General features: G+C 44.8%; 1 protein-coding gene across 1 annotated transcript in view; it reads right to left on the reverse strand.

Moving 5' to 3' along the window:
- LOC126221762 (uncharacterized) overlaps positions 1 to 22867 on the reverse strand; it is a 199788-nt gene that overhangs the window by 117046 nt on the left and 59875 nt on the right. The gene's annotated exons all lie outside the window — the stretch shown is intronic.

Raw genomic sequence — 22867 nt, forward strand, 5'->3', positions numbered from 1 at the left:
CAGGCGGTCGACGTGGAACGGAGTAGGTACCGTCTGTTGAAAGACGAAATCATTATTCATTTCAAACACTATTAAATACACTCGGTTTCAGATATATTATGCATGCCACATTACGACACTGATCGTTTCACACTGATGCCTTCAAAGCAATCAGAACACAGCGTGAATAGTTATACCGAAAGCAAACTAGCAAGTACATCTGAGAAATGCCGGGAACGTTACTTGACCTCCACTGCCCGTGTCGTACTTGACTTTGGCTAGCGCTCGTGCCAAGCAACAACAATCTGTGGTGTCACCGCTAGACACCACACTTGCTAGGTGGTAACTTAAATCGGCCGCGGTCCTGTAGTACATGTCGGACCCGCGTGTCGCCACTATGTAATCGCAAACCTAGCGCCACCACATGGCAGGTCACACGACACGGACTTGACCTCGCCCCAGTTGTACGGACGACATAGCTTGCGACTGGACCTACCAAGTATTCCTCTCATTTGCCGAGAGACAGATTAAATAGCCTTCAGCTAGTCCATCGCTACTGCCTAGCAGGGCGCCATGTGTATCATTGCTAATTGCTTGCTACTATGCAAGAGATGTATTTCAACAAGAACAGGACTGCATTGAAGTTAAGTATATTAAAATCTCTCTTCTTTTCTTTATAGTTTTCATCCAGTCTCCTGTTTCAGAATTTGCGCCCGTCTGCGTTGGTTTCGCGTGCACCTGGCCACTCATTGTGTCGAGACCTTGGGGAATCGACACAACAATATTTTGGCGCCGAGGAGTGGTGCCGCGCCCACGTTGCAGTCTTTGTGTTATACTTGCTCTAATTTGCTTGTGTCATGGCTTCGCCGCATTCTCCAGATGTACTGTCCGAATTTTTTCGCTTGCAGAATCAGCAGACGCAGGCGTTATTGGAAGCCCTTGGACAGCTCGTCCAGGGTCAACGTGCGCTGCAAACCGATGCGGCGGCAGCCGCTTCTTCGCTACCGCAGCCACACAACGCTGTCGCACCGCCATTTAGGCCCTTTGAGGCCACAACCGAAAGCTGGACTGAGTGGGCCAGCCAGTTCAACTTCCACCTCACTGCTTATGGAATTCAAGGTAAAGAGCGGCAGCCGTTTTTGCTTTCTTGTGTCGGTGTGTCTACCTACCGGGTGATAGTGAAATTGTTTCCCCGACGCGACGTAGCAACTCTGACCTACGAGGAAATTTTGTCGGCTTTAGATGCCTATTTCAAAGAAACAGTTAATGTTGTTGCAAAACGGTATACGTTTTTTCGTACAAAACGTACCGCCGGTCAGACTAACAGGGAGTGGGTAGCAACTTTGCAAGGACTTACTAGAGACTGCGCGTTTGCCTGTGAATGTGGCCTCCCATATTCAGATACTATGGTGCGTGATGCAATTGCACAGAACGTTTCTGATGTTCGCATAAGGGAACAGATTTTGAAACTCGTTAATCCCTCCCTGCAACAAGTGATAGACATATTGGACAGGCAAGACACACTTGACTTTGCTCAGGCATCATTTGAACCTTCGCCGGCAGTGTGTCACGTTAATCGGCCCGCCGGGCCCGCTGCACGGGACGCTAAGCGGCCCTCGCGCCCGACTTCGCTGCGGCCGCCTAGCTTGCAACCACGTGCGCCGCGTAAGCAAGCAAATGCAGTGAAATCTTGCCCGCGGTGTGCAACTAGACATTCGCGTGAAAATTGCCCGTCACGCCAAGCTCTTTGCTTTTACTGTCACAAGAAAGGACATGTACAAAGTGTTTGCCAGAAAAAGTTAAGATCAGACAATCGCACAAATTCCAGGCCTTTTGCTTCGCGCCGGAATCGAACCCAGGACGATCAGGCTCGTGGACCTTCGCCCATGGACATTCATGTAGTTCATGCCCACCCGTCCAGTGACACTTTAGCTAACAGTGACTGTGTTCGTCCCACCCAAAGTGTGCGTCGACGTCGCCGGAAATCCCGTAAAGTTGCCAGTGCTTCTGGACCTGTATCAGTTCAAATTGCACGAGACAGTCGCTCTTGTCGTCAACAAGACAATAAACTTTTTGTGGACCTAGACTTTGCAGGCAAAGTGATACCTTTCCAGCTCGATACCGGAGCTGCAGTTTCATTGCTTAATCACGACACGTACAAACAACTGGGCGCCCCGCCATTGCGTGCCGCAAATGTTACGTTAACTAGTTACTCAGGACAGCATATACCTGTGTTAGGACAGTGCAGCCTTCTTGCAACATACCAGGGACAGACAAAACTTGTGTCATTTTATGTTCTTCGTTCCTCTAGTGCAGTGAACTTGTTTGGTTTAGATTTGTTTCAATTGTTTAATTTGTCTATAGTAAATCAGGTCCTATCAGTGAATCAGACTGTGCCTTCCGCCAGTGTTTCTAGTCTTTGTGAAGAATTTGCAGACATTTTTGCACCGGGCCTTGGTTGCGCTAAGAACTATGAAGAGCATTTGGAACTGAAAGACAACGCGCAACCAAAAATTTTCAGAGCGCGCAATGTTCCCCACGCATTGCGTGATGAGGTCGCAAAAACATTAGCCGAATTAGAATCTCAAGGTGTCATTGAACGTGTGCAGGCTTCTCTCTGGGCCTCACCCTTAGTCATTTTGCCAAAACCTTCCGGAAAACTGAGACTTTGCGTGGACTTCAAGGCAACTGTGAATCCACAACTGGTGACTGCTACTTTTCCTTTGCCCCGCCCGGAAGATCTTTTTGACAAACTGTGCCCGGGAAAATATTTTTCAAAATTGGACCTAGCAGATGCGTACTTGCAAATACCTGTGGACGAAGAATCCCAGCGCGTCTTAGTGGTTAACACGCATCTTGGCTTGTATCGCTTCAAAAGACTGCCATTCGGGTGTGCATCCGCCCCTGCTTTATTTCAGCAATATTTACAAACTATTTGTGCGTCGGTCCCTACGGCTGCGAACTATCTGGACGATATTGTAATCTCAGGAAAGACAGAAGCAGAACATTTGCAAAATCTCCGAACATTATTTCCGGTATTGCGTCAGAATGGTCTTCGCTTGAGGAAGGACAAATGTGTGTTTTTTGCTCGTGCCTTACCGTACCTGGGGCATGTCATAAATGCCCAAGGTATACATCCGAGTCCAGAGCACCTTCGTGCCATTCAGGACTTGCCGTCACCGCGGAACTTAAAACAGCTACAGAGTGTGCTGGGTAAGGTAAATTATTATCACCGATTTGTGCGCAATGCTTCTTCCATTTCAGCTCCGCTTCATCGCTTACGCCGTAAAGGTGTTCCGTTCGTCTGGACGACGGAATGCGAACGCGCCTTTCGCCAGTTGAAATCGGCGTTACTTTCAAATACTTGCCTTACGCCATTCGATCCCCGAAAACCCCTTTTGTTGATGGTAGATGCCTCGGATTTCGGGATCGGTGCTGTGCTTGCGCACAAGGATGGCTCGCATGATCGCCCTATTGCCTTTGCGTCCAAATTGCTCTCATCTGCGCAAAGAAATTATTCACAAATAGAGAAAGAAGCTTTAGCTCTCGTGTTTGGTGTTACCAAGTTCCATGACTTCTTGTATGGTCGTCACTTTACCATCATCACGGACCACAAGCCTTTGACATCGCTTTTTCATCCGAACAAGCCTGTACCTCCACGTACAGCGCAGAAATTCATTCGCTGGTCTCTTTTTCTCTCGCAGTACCGCTACGATATCTTGTATTGGTCCACTGCTAAGCACGGCAACGCTGATGCGTTGTCCCGTTTGCCTGTTGCTGAGGATAAGGCATTCGATTCTTCCGAACTTGCTTGCATGTTCATTGATTCGGAAGCCGATGACGTGGTCGCATCGTTTCCGATTGATTTTCGTCGTGTAGCTACAGCCACAGCTGCTGACCCTGTCCTTGCTCCCGTTTTGCGTTTTGTTGCTACGCAATGGCCCTTGTCAAAGTCACGGATCGAGGATCCTTTGGTTCGCCGTTTTTTTGCTCACAAGGAGAGACTTTTTGTACGACGTGGTGTTTTGTTGTTGCGTTCCGATAATGATCAATCCCGAGTCGTGGTCCCACGTTCGTTACAGTCCTCTGTCTTAAAGCTTCTTCACCAAGGACATTGGGGTATCGTGCGAACGAAACAACTTGCTCGACAGCACTGTACTTGGTTCGGAATCGATGCTGCGATTACCAATATGTGCTCCTCTTGCGTGGCGTGTGCCGAACAACAATCCGCACCGCCGCGGAAATTCTTTGCATGGCCGAAAGCCACTTCCCCTTGGCAACGCTTGCACATCGATTTTGCTGGTCCATTCTGGAATGCTCGATGGTTGGTTGTGATCGATGCTTTCAGTAATTTTCCTTTTGTTGTCCGGATGTCTTCCACGACGTCTTCTGCCACCATCCAAGCCTTGTCTGCTATCTTTTGCATTGAAGGTCTTCCGCAGACTCTTGTTTCCGACAATGGCCCACAATTCATGTCCGCCGAATTTCAGTCATTCTGCAAGGCCAATGGTATTCAACATCTGACATCCGCGCCGTTTTCGCCTCAGTCAAACGGTGCAGCTGAACGATTGGTCCGGACTTTCAAGTCACAGATGGTGAAGTTGAAAGAGTCGCATTCTCGGGAGGACGCTTTGTTGCTCTTTTTGTCCTCATATCGCTCTCAGTCTCGCGATGGTCGATCGCCGGCTGAATTGCTCCATGGTCGTCCTCATCGAACTTTGATGTCTTTGCTGCATCCGCCGCATCAGGTTCCTGTGCAGCGGCAGACTCCTGCTTTTGCTCCTGGCGACGTTGTCTATTATCGCAACTATCGCGGTTCACGGCGTTGGCTCGCAGGGCGCATTCTTCGCTGCCTCGGCCGCGCGATGTATTTGGTTTTGGGGGCCTCTGGTGAGGTGCGTCGGCATCTCAATCAGCTGCGCCTCTGTCGTCGCCTGGGTTCTGCCGCTCCCCGTCTGCTTTCAGCGACGGAGCCGTCCGGTCAGCGCCTTGGGGACCCATCTACTGGCTCGCCTCATCCCCAGGTGTTACCGACGATGCCTTCCATTTTGCCTCATGGCGTCGCGCCGCCGCAGCCGCCGCCGGCGCCGCCCGCAGCGGACGCTTCGCTGCAGCCGCCTCGCGCCTCCCTGGGTCACGCGCCGCCGCTCGCTTCCCGTGACCAGCCGTCCTCCGCCATGGACCTCTTGCCCACTCCGGACCAGATGTCGTCTTCGCCCGTCGGGTGCTCCGACCACATGGAGGTCGACCCTTCTGTCTCATTACGTGCGCCTACACCTCATGTTGACGTGCACCCTGGACTAGGTTTGCAGGCGTTTCCTAGCTCCCCTCGGACCGAATGGCCGGGTGCGGGTGGCACAGCCTCGCCTGTTGTTAGGCTCCCCACCTCATCGCATACGTCAACATGGGGTCCTCCCCACGGCGGGCGGAAGCCTTATCTCACGACCGTTCGCCGATTTGCGGGGGAGGAATGTGGTGTCACCGCTAGACACCACACTTGCTAGGTGGTAACTTAAATCGGCCGCGGTCCTGTAGTACATGTCGGACCCGCGTGTCGCCACTATGTAATCGCAAACCTAGCGCCACCACATGGCAGGTCACACGACACGGACTTGACCTCGCCCCAGTTGTACGGACGACATAGCTTGCGACTGGACCTACCAAGTATTCCTCTCATTTGCCGAGAGACAGATTAAATAGCCTTCAGCTAGTCCATCGCTACTGCCTAGCAGGGCGCCATGTGTATCATTGCTAATTGCTTGCTACTATGCAAGAGATGTATTTCAACAAGAACAGGACTGCATTGAAGTTAAGTATATTAAAATCTCTCTTCTTTTCTTTATAGTTTTCATCCAGTCTCCTGTTTCAGAATTTGCGCCCGTCTGCGTTGGTTTCGCGTGCACCTGGCCACTCATTGTGTCGAGACCTTGGGGAATCGACACAACACAATCACTACCTATGAGAGCATTGTCAGTGGGCAGCAGTTATTAGGAAGTACAGGACTCGCCCAAATGGGCAGTGGCTGCACCTTCTTCAGTGCAGATGCACAGGTACGTTCGACCTCCTGCGGGAATCTCAGAGTAGCGAGCACGGAGAAAATGGACAGAGAATGCTGATAGGTGACACTCGGTGAAAATGTACTGCAGGTTTGCTGTGAGGCGTGGCGATATAGTCAGCGCAGTTGCGAAGAACACTGTGTCCCGGATTTCACAGTGGTTGATACAGCTGCCTAGTAACCAGCAGATCCCTGGTTCGGCACATACTCGGCGTGTTTTTTAAGTAAGTGCTGCTTTGTCACACCGCGGCCGCAGCGCTGCGGTCGGCGTTCTGCACATGCGCACTGGATACCTACGCAGTGACGCCATTAGAGTCTGAGCCTTCCTTGTTTACGTTGTGTACTGAGTGTTTAAGATGCCTCCGATAATCGTGAGTCCCGCCGACTGTGAAATGCGGGCTGTTATAAGATTTCTTAGTGCTAAAGGCCGAAAAGCGATCGATATTCATCGTGAGATCTGTGCAGTTTACGGAGAAAACATTATGAGTGATGGAATGGTAAGAAAGTGGGTGAGGGCATTTAAAGATGGCCGCACAAATGTGCATGATGAACAACGGAATGGGCGTCCTTCTGTCGTTAATGAAAGTTTGGTGCAGGACGTGGACAATAAGGTGAGAGAAAACAGGCGCTTTACTATTTCCTCCTTGTGGGATGACTTTCCTAATGTTTCTCGTATTGTTTTTCATCGCATTGTGAAAAAAAATGGATCTGATCACTATGGGACTTAACATCTGTGGTCATCAGTCCCCTAGAACTTAGAACTACTTAAACCTAACTAACCTAAGGACATCACACACATCCAAGCCCGAGGCAGGATTCGAACCTGCGACCGTAGCAGTCGCGCGGTTCCGGACTGAGCGCCTAGAACCGCGAGACCACCGCAGCCGGCCCATGGCATTGTGACCGAGCACTTGAATTACCGAAAATTGTGCGCACGTTGGGTGCCGAAAATGTTGACGGATGTGCACAAAACCAAACGTTTAGACAGTGCATTGCTCTTCCTTGAGCGGTCCACAACGACAGTGATGACTTCTTAAGCCAAATTGTTAGGGGCGATGAAACATAGGTGGCCTACGTCACACCAGAATCAAAGCAATAGTCCATGGAATGGCAGCATTCAGATTCATCCAGAAAAGTGAGGTTTCGGCAAATAATTTCTAAACGGAAAGTTATGTGCACAGTTTTTTGGGACAGAAAAGGAGTATTGCTTGTGGAATTTCTCCCTCGTAATGAGACAATCAGTGCAGCAGCATACCGTAACACATTGTACAATCTGCGCCGTTCAATTCAGAACAAAAGACGTGGTAAGTTGAGCAAGGGCATCGTTTTGCTGCAAGACAATGCCTGTCCGCATGTGACGAATCAGACCAAAGATCTCATCACATCTTTTTGATGGGAAACTCTAGATTATCCTCCGTACAGCCCTAATCTTGCGCCCAGTGACTACCAACTGTTCCTGCACTTGAAGAAACGCATGGGCGGTCAGCGTCTTCAAGACGATGACGAAGCCAAAACACTGGTGATGCAGTGGTTAACAAGTCAGGTGGCAGACTTTTAGGAGGAGGGTATTCTGAAACTGGTACAACGTTATGACAAGTGCCACAATATTGACGGAAATTAGGTACAGGCTTTAATGTAAAAATAAAATTATTGAGAAATCTTAGCACATCTTTTTTAAATTTCAAAACGGTACTTACTTAAAAAGCACGCCTCGTATTTTCACCCGACACTGCTGATTCAGCGTAAACTCCCGATGCAGCTGGCATCATAGATCCTTCCCTTTCCTTTCCTTTCTCCTCCTTACTGCTTCAATTTTTATGTATACTACAGGATCCTTACAAGGAGATAATGTTATTTGGGCTTGCACATCATTACACCGTGATTAGGGAAGGGGCAATATATTTCTCCATGATAAAATAGAAACTTGTAGGCTGCTCCAGCTTCATCGACTGGAAGTTGGATACGGTGATATACACTCCTGGAAATGGAAAAAAGAACACATTGACACCGGTGTGTCAGACCCACCATACTTGCTCCGGACACTGCGAGAGGGCTGTACAAGCAATGATCACACGCACGGCACAGCGGACACACCAGGAACCGCGGTGTTGGCCGTCGAATGGCGCTAGCTGCGCAGCATTTGTGCACCGCCGCCGTCAGTGTCAGCCAGTTTGCCGTGGCATACGGAGCTCCATCGCAGTCTTTAACACTGGTAGCATGCCGCGACAGCGTGGACGTGAACCGTATGTGAAGTTGACGGACTTTGAGCGAGGGCGTATAGTGGGCATGCGGGAGGCCGGGTGGACGTACCGCCGAATTGCTCAACACGTGGGGCGTGAGGTCTCCACAGTACATCGATGTTGTCGCCAGTGGTCGGCGGAAGGTGCACGTGCCCGTCGACCTGAGACCGGACCGCAGCGACGCACGGATGCACGCCAAGACCGTAGGATCCTATGCAGTGCCGTAGGGGACCGCACCGCCACTTCCCAGCAAATTAGGGACACTGTTGCTCCTGGGGCATCGGCGAGGACCATTCGCAACCGTCTCCATGAAGCTGGGCTACGGTCCCGCACACCGTTAGGCCGTCTTCCGCTCACGCCCCAACATCGTGCAGCCCGCCTCCAGTGGTGTCGCGACAGGCGTGAATGGAGGGACGAATGGAGACGTGTCGTCTTCAGCGATGAGAGTCGCTTCTGCCTTGGTGCCAATGATGGTCGTATGCGTCTTTGGCGCCGTGCAGGTGAGCGCCACAATCATGACTGCATACGACCGAGGCACACGTGACCAACACCCGGCATCATGGTGTGGGGAGCGATCTCCTACACTGGCCGTACACCACTGGCGATCGTCGAGGGGACACTGAATAGTGCACGGTACATCCAAACCGTCATCGAACCCATCGTTCTACCATTCCTAGACCGGCAAGGGAACTTGCTGTTCCAACAGGACAATGCACGTCCGCATGTATCCTGTGCCACCCAACGTGCTCTAGAAGGTGTAAGTCAACTACCCTGGCCAGCAAGATCTCCGGATCTGTCCCCCATTGAGCATGTTTGGGACTGGATGAAGCGTCGTCTCACGCGGTCTGCACGTCCAGCACGAACGCTGGTCCAACTGATGCGCCAGGTGGTAATGGCATGGCAAGCCGTTCCACAGGACTACATCCAGCATCTCTACGATCGTCTCCATGGGAGAATAGCAGCCTGCATTGCTGCGAAAGGTGGATACACACTGTACTAGTGCCGACATTGTGCATGCTCTGTTGCCTGTGTCTGTGCCTGTGGTTCTGTCAGTGTGATCATGTGATGTATCTGACCCCAGGAATGTGTCAATAAAGTTTCCCCTTCCTGGGACAATGAATTCACGGTGTTCTTATTTAAATTTCCAGGAGCGTATTTGTATATTACCTTTTCAATCCACCATGCTGTAGATTCAATTTATCATGCTCCTCTGAATTATGAAGGCGTTCTATGTACTTTAAAGTCGCCTCCTGAGAACCTAATATCTCTATCGCGCATTGTGAGACTGAATTTTACATCTGTTGCTCTAAGATCCCATGTAGGCATATAAATCTGTTTTCTTTTATTGGGTAATAATGTGCATGTTGACTAATGAATTTCTTTCTTCATTCTTTCCACGCAAAAGAAGTCATTTCTTTCAAACTCGTGTCTTATAGTATGCCATGTTGTATGGCCTCCATCATGCTGTGGATTCGATTCGCAGTCCGTGAATGTACTGTTACATCACAGGCCACCTACTGAACAGCAATCGCAAAATATTAAAAATTTGTAGTTTCTCTTCGTATGCTATTAGGTTACAGATGCAGAAAAGGTAGATCGACGAGTGATACTTCGACGGTTGCTGTTTGCTAAATATGTGGCGAAATGAGGTTGCACATGACTGTAATGTTACGGGGAAATTATAATCATAAATTTTGTGGTGATTTTGACGAGTCAGATACTTTTTTACGCCTAAAGCTAATGATTACAAAATTGAAGAAACTTCCTCACTGGCACTGCTTCAATTAAACACTTAATCGATACTATTTCACTTTCCTGATGAATCATTATTCACTAATCAATATTTTAACGGTAGCTGTACCAAACCCACATTTTAGTTCCTCTAGATTATGTAAGTGTGTGTGATTAGACTGCATTTCCAAATTTCTTTTGGGAGCATAAGCTTTACACCTGTTTCATAACTAAAACGTTCAGGGCTTGACTATCGCTACTTATGGCATTAGTTTACTTTACCTTACCCAACATACTGCTTAAAACGTGCTCGGCTATCCGGATGGATATTGCAAATATAGCAAATACCGTAGTTCAGTTTTGTGTGTGACGTTAAAAATATACAGTCTTGTTAACAAAATAAGGAACTCTCAAGAACATAAAAGAGTGCTTATGAAGGGGGATAGGGAAAAATCATGTAACACACTACTGGAGTCGTACAGGGAGAATAACCAAGAGAGATAAAAGTAGATGGCAACAGTTTAGAACCGATCTGACTAAACCAAAATACATACAGTGAACCGATACAGTGCATGCTGCATCTCGCGAACTGTAACCAGTATGACATTTGTACGTTATGTACTATATGACATCCGATCATACATCAGTTAACTTTCTCCTTTTAAGTCAGTATTTATTACATGCAAAGCAAAATGGGTGATTGAGGCATTTATAACATTAAGAGCACGACTATTGACTCTCCGCTTTGAATCCTAGACAGAAAGAAGAGAAATTAAAAGCCGATTTAACATAATCTACATCTACATTTATACTCCGCAAGCCACCCAACGGTGTGTGCCGGAGGGCACTTTACGTGCCACTGTCATTACCTCCCTTTTCTGCTCCAGTCGCGTATGGTTCGCGGGAAGAACGACTGTCTGAAAGCCTCCGTGCGCGCTCGAATCTCTCTAATTTTACATTCGTGATCTCCTCGGGAGGTATAAGTAGGGGGAAGCAATATATTCGATACCTCATCCAGAAACGCACGCTCTCGAAACCTGGCGAGCAAGCTACACCGCGATTCAGAGCGCTTCTCTTGCAGAGTCTGCCACTTGAGTTTGCTAAACATCTCCGTAACGCTATCACGGTTACCAAATAACCCTGTGACGAAACGCGCCGCTCTTCTTTGGATCTTCTCTATCTCCTCCGTCAACCCGATCTGATACGGATCTCACACTGATGAGCAATACTCAAGTATAAGTCGAACGAGTGTTTTGTAAGCGACCTCCCTTGTTGATGGACTACATTTTCTAAGGACTCTCCCAATGAATCTCAACCTCGTACCCGCCTTACCAACAATTTTTTTTATATGATCATTCCACTTCAAATCGTTCCGCACGCATACTGCCAGATATTTTACAGAAGTAACTGCTGCCAGTGTTTGTTCCGCTATCATATAATCATACAATAAAGGATCCTTCTTTCTATGTATTCGCAATACATTACATTTGTCTATGTTAAGGGACAGTTGCCACTCCCTGCACCAAGTGCCTATCCGCTGCAGATCTTCCTGCATTTCGCTACAATTTTCTAATGCTGCAACTTCTCTGTATACTACAGCATCATCCGCGAAAAGCCGCATGGAACTTCCGACACTATCTACTAGGTCATTTATATATATATTGTGAAAAGAAATGGTCCCATAACACTCCCCTGTGGCACGCCAGAGGTTACTTTAACGTCTGTAGACGTCTCTCCATTGATAACAACATGCTGTGTTCTGTTTGCTAAAAACTCTTCAATCCAGCCACACAGCTGGTCTGATATTCCGTAGGCTCTTACTTTGTTAATCAAGCGACAGTGCGGAACTGTATCGAACATCTTCCGGAAGTCAAGGAAAATAGCATCTACCTGGAAGCCTGTATCTAATATTTTCTGGGACTCATGAACAAATAAAGCGAGTTGGGTCTCACACGATCGCTGTTTCCGGAATCCATGTTGATTCCTACAGAGTAGATTCTGGGTTTCCAAAAACGACATGATACTCGAGCAAAAAACAAGTTCTAAAATTCTACAACAGATCGACGTCAGAGATATAGGTCTATAGTTTTGCGCATCGGCTCGACGACCCTTCTTGAAGACTGGAACTACCTCTGCTTTTTTCCAATCATTTGGAACCTTCCGTTCCCCTAGAGACTTGCGGTACACGGCTGTTAGAAGGGGGGCAAGTTCTTTCACGTACTCTGTGTAGAATCGAATTGGTATCCCGTCAGGTCCAGTGGACTTTCCTCTGTTGAGTGATTCCAGTCGCTTTTCTATTCTTTAGACACTTATTTCGATGTCAGCCATTTTTTCGTTTGTGCGAGGATTTAGAGAAGGAAATGCAGTGCGGTCTTACTCTGTGAAACAGCTTTGGAAAAAGGTGTTTAGTATTTCAGCTTTACGCGTGTCATCCTCTGTTTCAATGTCATCATCATCCCGAAGTGTCTGGATATGCCGTTTCGAGCCACTTACTGATTTAACGTAAGACCAGAACTTCCTAGGATATTCTGTCAAGTCGGTACATAGAATTTTAATTTCGAATTCACTGAACGCTTCACGCATAGCCCTCCTTACGCTAACTTTGACATCGTTTAGCTTCTGTTTGTCTGAGAGGTTTTGGCTGCGTTTAAACTTGGAGTGAAGCTCTCTTTGCTTTCGCAGTAATAAAGTACCTGTCTTACGACACCAACGTAGTTGTCTCGCTTTGAAATAGCCATAACTCTGTTAGTCGTCAATGGCAATGTTACGTTGAATAAACCACCACGATCAACAATTAAAAGCATTGCACACTCTATAAAGGACTGCAGCTGCATACTATGTCAACATTTAAGATATAGCTCAAAATCTCCTTCGTTATGAGCAGCTGTTGACCCTGTTTTTCAGAAAGGCAAATAATGAAAAATGAAGTATGTATCAAAAATGTCGTGATTAACTGCTAAGAGCGGCAGATAGACATTTATTTATTACGCAACTTGTTTAAATCTTGCACCCTGAACAGTAAAAATGGTAATGAACGAATATTTCTCCAGTATTTCTGTTGTCTAGATGTTCTATAAAGCCTGCACTAATTTTACACCAACAAGCCAAGCTGTTCAAGTATTTCAGACATACAGAGACGTTAAAATTAAAATATTGAGTAACAACGTAGGACCATTTACGCAGAATCTGTTTCAAAAAGGATCTGGTGGCCCAAAAATATGTGAAACTCAAGCACATAATACCTCCCCCCGGTGCCAAGTTTGCGCAAAAGAATGATGAGAAAATCTTATTGAAATTCTAAGTGAAACAACACTACAGGAAGTAGAAACAGTTAAATAGCATATCAATTAGAACTGCTCTCATGTTTTTGTCAAGTGCCTTTCGCCGGCCACTGTGGCCGAGAGGTTCTAGGCACTTCAGTCTGCAACCGCGCGACCGCTACGGTCACAAGTTGAAATCCTGCCTCTAGCGTGGGTATGTGTGATGTCGTTAGGTTAGTTAGGTTTAAGTAGTTCGAGGTCTAGGGGACTGATGACTTCAGATGGTAAGTCCCATAGTGCTCAGAGCCATTTGAACCATCAAGTCCCTTTCCTAAATCAAGCTCTGAGTGACAGATAAGACGAGATTAGTGCATCACATGAAAAAATTATAACAGCTCAGTCGAGTGTTAATCGTGCATCTACCATTAAGAGTCATAGAAGTCACAGATTTTTCCCAACAGTAGTCAACTCTGCATTCACTTCAATTGCTGGTAAACTTCCTATAGTAAACAAAAGCCATAAACACAACTTAGACGCAGATCATAGTGAGAATAAAGTCGAGGACATCATCTGCTCAGTAAAAATAGTAGGTAATCTTACAAAAGTGGGTAGAACTAAACAAACGGCCTAAGAGATCACAAAGCTAATTAATTAATATAGAAACATATGCCGCCCAGAACAGATCGTTTATGCTACGGGTGCGATCAGCTAATCATCATTGTCAGTCAGAGAGGTTCGCACGTTTGCGCGGAGCGCTCCCCTCGTGCTTATTCCGTGCTCCATAGAGCGTCACGGCGAATCTCTTTGATTTATAATGTAGTCAATTATTCTCTTGTTATCGGTCTTGACGATACGTCATTATTATATCATTTTTCCGCAAAGAAGTTCTTGTTCCCCTTACGCCACTGTTTCTTGTGTAGAGCTGAGTAAGAAGAATTGCTACGACGAAATAAGTTGCCAGCGCTCTTTTCTGTTATCGCACACGCACGTAACACGCATTTAATTTGTGGCCGACTAGCAGCAGTGCAAGAGTTGCCTGAAACACTTGAACAAATATTCAATAACAGCTACTAAAGAGGAGAACCAGTTGATTAAAAATAGAGGCCAGTGCAGTGGCACTGAAAGCTGATAAAGGTTCCGCTAAGGTGACGATCACAACTGTATCTAAGTAAGACACTTGATTTCTTTCAAATTAATGGCATACAGAAAATCTCACATGACCATCCACAGAAGTTCTTCAAAAAACGAAAGAAGCATTGAATAAATAACGTTTCTTATTCACAAGGCAAGAAATGCAGGAATTAAGAATAGTGAACCCGACAGCCCCAAGGTAACGGGCCCAAGCAAAAATCCGTAAAATTGACCTATATCCCTCAGACTCACTGTAAGTACTGTGAACCATCCAGACTACAAAATTATGAAAATGCTACATCCAGTCTTACAAAACCGATATAAATTTCAAACATCTTGCTCAATAAAAAAATATCTGGAAGGCAGTACAAGACAATCATAAAACTTCAGGTCCCAGTCAGTGTAAAACTTATTTTGCTAGATACAGCAGCATACCCATCAAACAACCGATTGAGATAATTATACGTAATGTACCGAGTAACACACAATGTCCAGAGCTGATTAGTCAGACTAATACAATTAACAGATCTTGCTCTCTCCTGAAACAGTTTCACATTCAGTAGTTTAATGTATAAACAGGGTGTCAGCCTGTCAGTGGGCAGGACAATCAATGTGATCATTGCAGAAATTTTTTAACTACCTTCAAAATAAATTCATGAACAACAATGACAACATCACTTATAAAATTACGCACTACTGCAGTTATATTGACGACACTTGTATAAGGAGCTAGAAGGAGAAATAAAAACTTTTTGTTTATCTCCACGACACGTTTCGAAGGTGTAAAGCTCCGTCATCAAGTGGATTTAAATTTGTTACTTTATCAAATGTGTGCGTTGTGTTACAGTTTTGGGGGAACTTGTGGCACTGTCTAGTGGACGAAGAAAACACTCCTCCAGAACGTGGTTTTGGAGAAAAACTAAACGTGAAAATAAAACTAGTAAAACAGAATACCTTCAGTGGCCACAGGTTCCTTTCACTGCTATAACACATCACATGTGAACAGTCGTACTTTGTAAACAAAGATGGCGTCTGGAAACTATTAGGTGCGAAGAACATATTGCAAAGGAGAAACATTATCACAAAGTACAAAGAATTTACATCATAACAACATTATTACTTCGGAATAAGTTTCAAGGGATTATGGAGATCATTGTTTGAGATACTGAATACAACATGCGTTGGAGTAATAAAGTCAAGTGGTGTACAAATCCGATTCTGTCACGTTCATAAAACTTAAATTTCATATTCCTTTATTTTATTTGTAGACTTTAAGCACAACAATTCTGTTGCCATCAGTGGTAAAATTATACATAAATAACAGTTTTCGTTGCGATTCAGAGATAGGGATGAAAGGCTGGAGATGGAGGGAGGGAAAGATATATATATATATATATATATATATATATATATATATATATATATATATATATATATATATATATATATATATATATATAAATGATACCAATCCGTTGTTCATTTGGGGCATGTCATGGTAACATAACTAAATATGATAAATACGAAGATCTGTGTATGTGTGTGTGTCTGTGTGTATTCGTGTGTGTGTGTGTGTATGTGTGCACGCGCGCGCGTGCGCACGCAATGCAAATTTAATCATGCAGGCTGTAGCTGAAAACAGAGGAGACACTGTTGTAAATGCTGTCATTTTTTACATTTAAGATGGGTTCAGGTGGTTTTCTTTTGTGGATATATATTGGGAGTGTTTCAAGGATATCCAGTTTTTGCGTTTAAACCATTTACAACTGTACTATCCAAACTGTCTTCGTTAACATTAAATTGTCACAGTCCCTCATATTGTAGCTATTTTTCAGATCATCAGCAGATATGAGACAGTTAGGTTTTCAAAGGCAGTCCTTGTGACAAATAACAACAGGGTCGATATATCTATAGTTTAATTAGTATTTTTAAAAAAATCCTGCACAGTATAGCTGATTGTAGCTACGTGTTTTAAGGGTCCTTTGCAAGTTTCTGTATAGATGTTAACATGATACAAGGAGCCATAGGAATTGATGTAACAGAACACACAACAAGAAACATCCACTTAGTATCAACAAAGTGAATGAGTATTTTAAAAAATTATGTGAACAGCAAACCAGTAAATAAAGAGAATATTCTCCCGCATCACATTGTGCTTCTCTTTCTTTGAACGAAGAGTACAGGCTGTACAAACAACATTAAAATCTACATGTACCTGTGTTAAAAGATATTTGTTTTGCCATTATAAATGAAGCTCAGGTTTCTAACTCGAAACGTTTTGCTTTGTAATATAAGTTAACTAAGTCAACAAAAACGGTAACGGTTCCTGATAAACCTTGTCGTGTTTCGATATAGTCGCGGTCTATTAAGTGTGACTACGGCTTTCCATTGTTGATCAACACTACCGCAGTTATATATAAAATGAGCTTTGGAGAAAAAAGGCATTCTCTTGAAGTTTTGCAATTGGAAAATTTTAAGGTATAATTTCAAAAAAATGGTTCAAATGGCTCTGAGCACTATGTGACTTAACATCTGTCATCAGTCCCCTAGAACTTAGAACTACTTAAACCTAACTAACCTAAGGACATCACACACATCCATGTCCGAGGCAGGATTCGAACCTGCGACCGTAGCGGTCTTGCGGTTCCCGACTGAAGCGCCCAGATCCGCTCGGCTACAACGGCCGGCAGGTATAATTTTCGAGACAATAAACAAACATACACTGAAGAGGCCAAGAAACTGGTACCCCTGCGTAACATCATGTAGGGCCTCCGCGATCACGCAGCATTCCGCAACACGATTTGGCATGGACTCCATGAATCCTGCAGAGCTGTCCATAAATCCGTAAGATTACGAAGGGGTGGAGATCACTTCTGAACAGCACGTGCAGGCATCCCAGATATGCTCAAAAATGTTCATGTCTGGGGAGTTTGGTGGCGAGCGAAAGTGTTCAAACTCACAAGAGTGTTCCTGGAGACACACTGTAGCAATTCTGAATGTATGGTGTGTCGCATTGTCGTCCTGGAATTGCCCGAGTCCGTCGGAATGCACAATGGACATGAATTGACGCAGGTGATCAGACAAGATGCTTACGTACGTGTTCTCTGACACAGTCGTATCTAGACGTATCAGGGGACTCAATCACTCAAACTGCACACGCCCCACACGATTACAGAGCCTCTACCAGCTTGAACAGTTCCCTGCTGACATGCAGGGTCCATGGATTCATGAGATTTTCTCCATAACATCACACGTCCACCCGCTCGACAGAATTTGAAACGAGACTCCTCCGACCAGGCAACATGTTTACAGCCATTAACAGTCCAATGTCGGTGTTATCGGGCCCAGGCGAGGCGTAAGGCTTTGTGTTGAACAGTCATCCAGGGTATACGAGTGGGGCATTGAAATATGAAGTAATTTTCGGAAAGGTTCACTTCCGTCACTTGAACGATTTCTTCAGTCTTCGTTGGTGCCGCGATGTCTGAGATTTCATGTTTTACCCGATTCCTGGTACACTCCTGAAATACTCGTACGGGAAAATTCGCACTTCATCGCTATCTTGGAGATGCTGTGTGCCGTCGCTAGTGCACCGATTGTAATACCAAGTTCAAGCTCTTTTCAATCTGGGTAACCTGCCATTGTAGGAGCAGTAACCGATCTTGCAACTGCGCCAGACGTTTGCTGACTTATATAGGCGTTGCCGGCCGCTGCGGCGTATTCTGCCTGTTTACGTATCTGAATAAGCATGCCTTCAACAATTTCTTAGACGCTTCAGTTTATGTTACCTGCTATGTATTTCGTATTTGTGACGGAAGAACATTAAAGAGGCGAAGTGGAAACTAGAATGTGTGAGCCGTGGTAAAAATTGCTGTTTTGAAGAGCGCGCCGCAGCGCGTTGTGTGAAGCAGTCGCCCTCCGTTTCTGGCGGTTGCGCCGTTGTGGCAATCGCAGCTTTGGTGTCTGCCTCTGGTGGAAAAGGGGAAAGGTTGCCTGTTCACGTGCATTTAAGGGTGACTATAAGCTCGCCAGTGTCAGTTGGTCAGCCGGGTCAGTGTGGGGCAGTCAGTGTCAGTCTATCAGTCTGGGCGAGTGTGGTCAGTCGGTCAGCCGGGTCAGTGTGGGGCAGTCAGCGTCTGTCTGTCGTCCGGAGTGCTAGTATGTGTTAGGCCGCCAGTCTGCTCGAGCTTGTTCAGGCAATGGTCATCGGCGGTTGGATCGATCGGTTGGTCGTTCGGGCACTGGGACACAAGATGACTTCTCCGTCTTGAGCGTCCGCGCATATGAGGTCGCCACTTCAGTCCAGTGGGCCACGCCGTATAGCGAGGGGTAGTGGCTTCGCAGCCGACACGAGAGCAACAGGAGCCAACCGACAACATCGGTCTGGCCGGCACGAGCTGCGACGCCGTGAGACGGGAGATCGGCGCGCCTTCCTGCGTCCGTTGAAGCGGCTGACTGCGGACGGTTCGGGAGAGCGTTTTGGGGGCGCTTCGCCAGGTCTTCGCCAGACATTGCAGTTATTATAAGTTAAGTGATTCGTGATATGTTGTTGCATTTAATTGTTAAATTCTGCTTGTTTTCCTGGTCAATCTCTCGTCCCCAGCTTGCTCGTCTGTCTCCCATCCGCATTTGTTAGGCAGTTAGTGTCTGTCTGTCGGTCTGCCGTACGTTAATAGCTGCGCCTGTCATGCTTGACGGATTCGGTGTCAACGAATTTATTGCTTAAGGTGTCAAGGCCGTATCCCTGAAACATGTTTTTATCTTGTCTATCATCTTGACAGGCAGTATATGTGTAATGTAGAGCATGTTTGTACATTTTATGTAAGACTGCATTTCATGTGTTTTTATTTAAATGGTCATTTTAGTATATAAAGTTACCACCCTTCCACCGTGAGAGTTTTCTTTTAAAAACAAGTTGCACTTTCGGGGGCAAGTAATTTTTTTAAATATGAGTGTTTTGTACCATTTCCATCCCTTCTATGGGGTGCATAGTTTATGTGTTTGTGTGAGTTGTTAAAATTTTTAGTTTAAAGTAATCTGGTGTGTTGCAGATTTGCACCAGTGTAGTCTTTCAGAGGTTGTTGTGAGCGGTCGTGACTACGGCCGTGTTGAAAGGGAGCGGCAAGCTTCTCAGCATAAATTGTAACTTGATATTTAGATGGTGCTTTCTGATTATAATTTTTAATTTTTTTTTAAAAGAAAGGGTTTTTAGGAATAAAATTACAATTTGTTGAAAGAAATTTGTTTTCATCAGTTACCCACTGGCAACTACTTCCACGCTCACATAGTGTGATTAAATGTGTTAATGTTCTTGATGAATCGCTAGTAAATAAAGTAAATTCTTTCAGAAGATTTTGAAAGTAAATCCACGGTTCAATGTGTATGTAGACGCCAATGGATTCTCTTCAGCCACGCTTGTACGTAGATATAATATTACTGAAGTAACAATTCGAAATACTCTAGCCATGCTGTCTGCTGTGAGTTGTGGAGTACTTCTGCGTGGTGACTTATGTAACACTAGAATGAAAGGTACAACAATATTATTTACTGATGAACGTGTGACGATGTTTGAGAAAGTTTTATAGTAGATGCGTAAATGTATGAGTCTTGAAAACTGAGGACGACAGTGAAAATCGCAATGGGAAGTAGTTTATCGACTAACAATGTCACTGATTTATAATTTAAGATAAATACCCGAACCTAATTTCGCTACTGAATACCACTAAGAACTATAGATATTCTGATGTTTCATATGCATAGACATATTAATATGCCAACAAAAGGGCATGGCAAAAGACAACAGAGAAGCACCTTGAATTTCTTTAAAATCGTTATTGTCGTGCAAATCGATGGATTTAAGTGAGTGACTGATTTAGTGTTCATTGTCAATGTTGGTGGCGAACGGTATGATCCCACATCTGTCGCATCACGCAGTATGTAATACTTTTACTTCTTAATAGTTGTTATTTGTTGTAGTCAATGATTAAAATTGATAGTCTGGCCCGAACACTAGCTAGGCAACGTATAAAAATAAAAATTTTTATTAAATCTTTAACTTAGTGAAAGCAACACAATGTCAAGCAGAGACCCTGGCAGTAAGGAAGAAAGCGTAAGAACAGCACACCATGTTACTTTTCAATGCTTAAGTAATTGAAGCTAAGCAACGAAACGTTTCACAAATCCAAATGCTTCTGCTCATTATTAGTGACCAAGACACCAACTGTCCAAAACTTTTCAAGTCCAAATGCGATTCTGTGGAAATGTTAGTTCACCAGGTCAAGTATGGAAATATTTGCAAGTGCAAATGAGTTTACAGCGCTCCTGTACAAAATTTGACATGTCCACAAAACTGTTGCCCATAAAATTTGTCACCTGAACCACTAAGGCTGCCGCACTTATGTATGCGGTTTGTCGTCTCAGATTTCTCACAAGGAAACCTCCCCATCGCACCCCCCTCAGATTTAGTTATAAGTTGTCACAGTGGATAGGCCTTGAAAAACTGAACAAAGATCAATCGAGAAAACAGGAAGAAGTTATGTGGAACTACGAAAAAATAAGCAAAATATAGAAACTGAGTAGTCCATGCGCAACATATATAACATCAAGGAGAGCGTTAGTCGAGTATCGCCGTGGTCCCGTCGTTAGCGTGAGCAGCTACGGAGCGAGAGGTCCTTGGTTCAAGTCTTCCCTCGAGTGAAAATTTTATTTTCGCGAATTTATGATCTGTCCGTTCGTTCATTGACGTCACTGTTGACTGTAATAAGTTTAGTGTCTGTGTTTTGCGACCGCACCGCAAAACCGTGCGATTAGTAGACGAAAGGAGGTGCCTCTCCAATGGGAACCGAAAACATTTGATCGCAAGGTCATAGATCAACCGATTCCTCCACAGAAAAACATGTCTGGTATATTCTATACGACACTGGTGACGGCATGTGCGTCACATGACAGGAATTTGTTGTCGACCCACCTAACTTGTACACTTGGCGAATGGGTAAAAAGATTCTTCTACCTTGCCCGATTTAGGTTTTCTTGTGGTTGTGATAATGACTCCCAAAATACTGATGAAAACATAATAGTTTGTCACATAAACTGGAAATAAAAAATTAAAGTTTTCACTCAAGGGAAGACTTGAACCAAGGACCTCTCGTTTCGCAGCTGCTCACGCTAACCAGGGAACCACGACGCTGCGGTGCGGGTATTATCCTTGATGTTGCATATCTTCCGCATGGACTACTCAGTTTATATATTTTGCTCATTTTTTCATAGTTCGACACAACTTCTTCCTGTTTTCTCTATTAATGTATGTTCAGTTTCTCAAGGCCTATCCACTGTGCCAACTTATAACTAAATCTGAGGGGGTTGCGATGGGGAGGTTCCCTTGTCAGATTCTTGCTCGTCCACATATTCGATATCAGTTAGGAAGAGAATTTCACAATCTTTCATGTCATGTACTTAGATTATAACTGGACTTCTTAGTTTTCCTGCTATTCACATTTTCACTAGCCAGATTGTTAATTTGACTTTGTTTGTTAATATTTATTATAAGAAATAGTTGAATTTACATTAAAGGTGGTTACTGACTTTGTATAAAGTGATTTATAATTTGTCTGATATTAAAATACCTTCGTAGCTCTCGGAATGAACTTGACAAGCCAATATTTATTACGTTCAAAAATTCTAAAGCAGTATTTAGATAGCGCTCTTTAGGCGCTCTATGTAGACACGGGGTTCTAAACTTGGTGAAGGGCTTTAGAAGTTTTTTCTTAAGTCAATAAGTATTTTCAAATCCCTCATCTACAATATCTTAACCACTATTCGGTCTACTTAATGAACGATTAGACGTACTGCCACGTATCGTTTTACTTTTTCATTTCGTGTTGTTGCTTAACTTCTAAGTAGAATAGTTTGTTACGAAATGGATTCGCAGTTTGCGAATATGTATTGACCTCAGCTGTTTGTGACATCTGAATAATTGCACCAGACCGGTGCTCAAACCCTTCTCACTTAATGCGAGCGGTCGCCTTAATAAAAAATTGATGATTACAGTGTCTGTGTTTATACAGTGTCCTGTGGCATTGTAACGTGAAGATAAAAACACTTTATAAACACAAACATTGCGATGATCAGTAGTATAAAGAGAGATATTGAAACATTTGTTACTGCCTGTGTGGGTTTCACGGAATGTGCGAGAATAAGGATAGTGGACAACGTGCCATATGGAACTGTAGGTCGTCGGTCTTCAAGGCATACTAGGAGAGCCGAAGTGCTTAAGGCGACAACTAGCGTTAGGTAGGAAATCCAGGCCCGAGTTCTGGTCCGACGTAAATTTTCATGTATCACAAACAGCTGTCGTCAATACGTTTTCACAAATTGCGAATCCCCTTCGTAATATTTACAATAGCTATAACTGTGCATATCTGATGTAGTGTCCTACGGTTGGCAGGAAATAACTTAAGAATCAAGTATGAACACAC

This window comes from Schistocerca nitens, chromosome 1, assembly GCF_023898315.1.
Source record: "Schistocerca nitens isolate TAMUIC-IGC-003100 chromosome 1, iqSchNite1.1, whole genome shotgun sequence".
NCBI lineage: Eukaryota > Metazoa > Arthropoda > Insecta > Orthoptera > Acrididae > Schistocerca > Schistocerca nitens.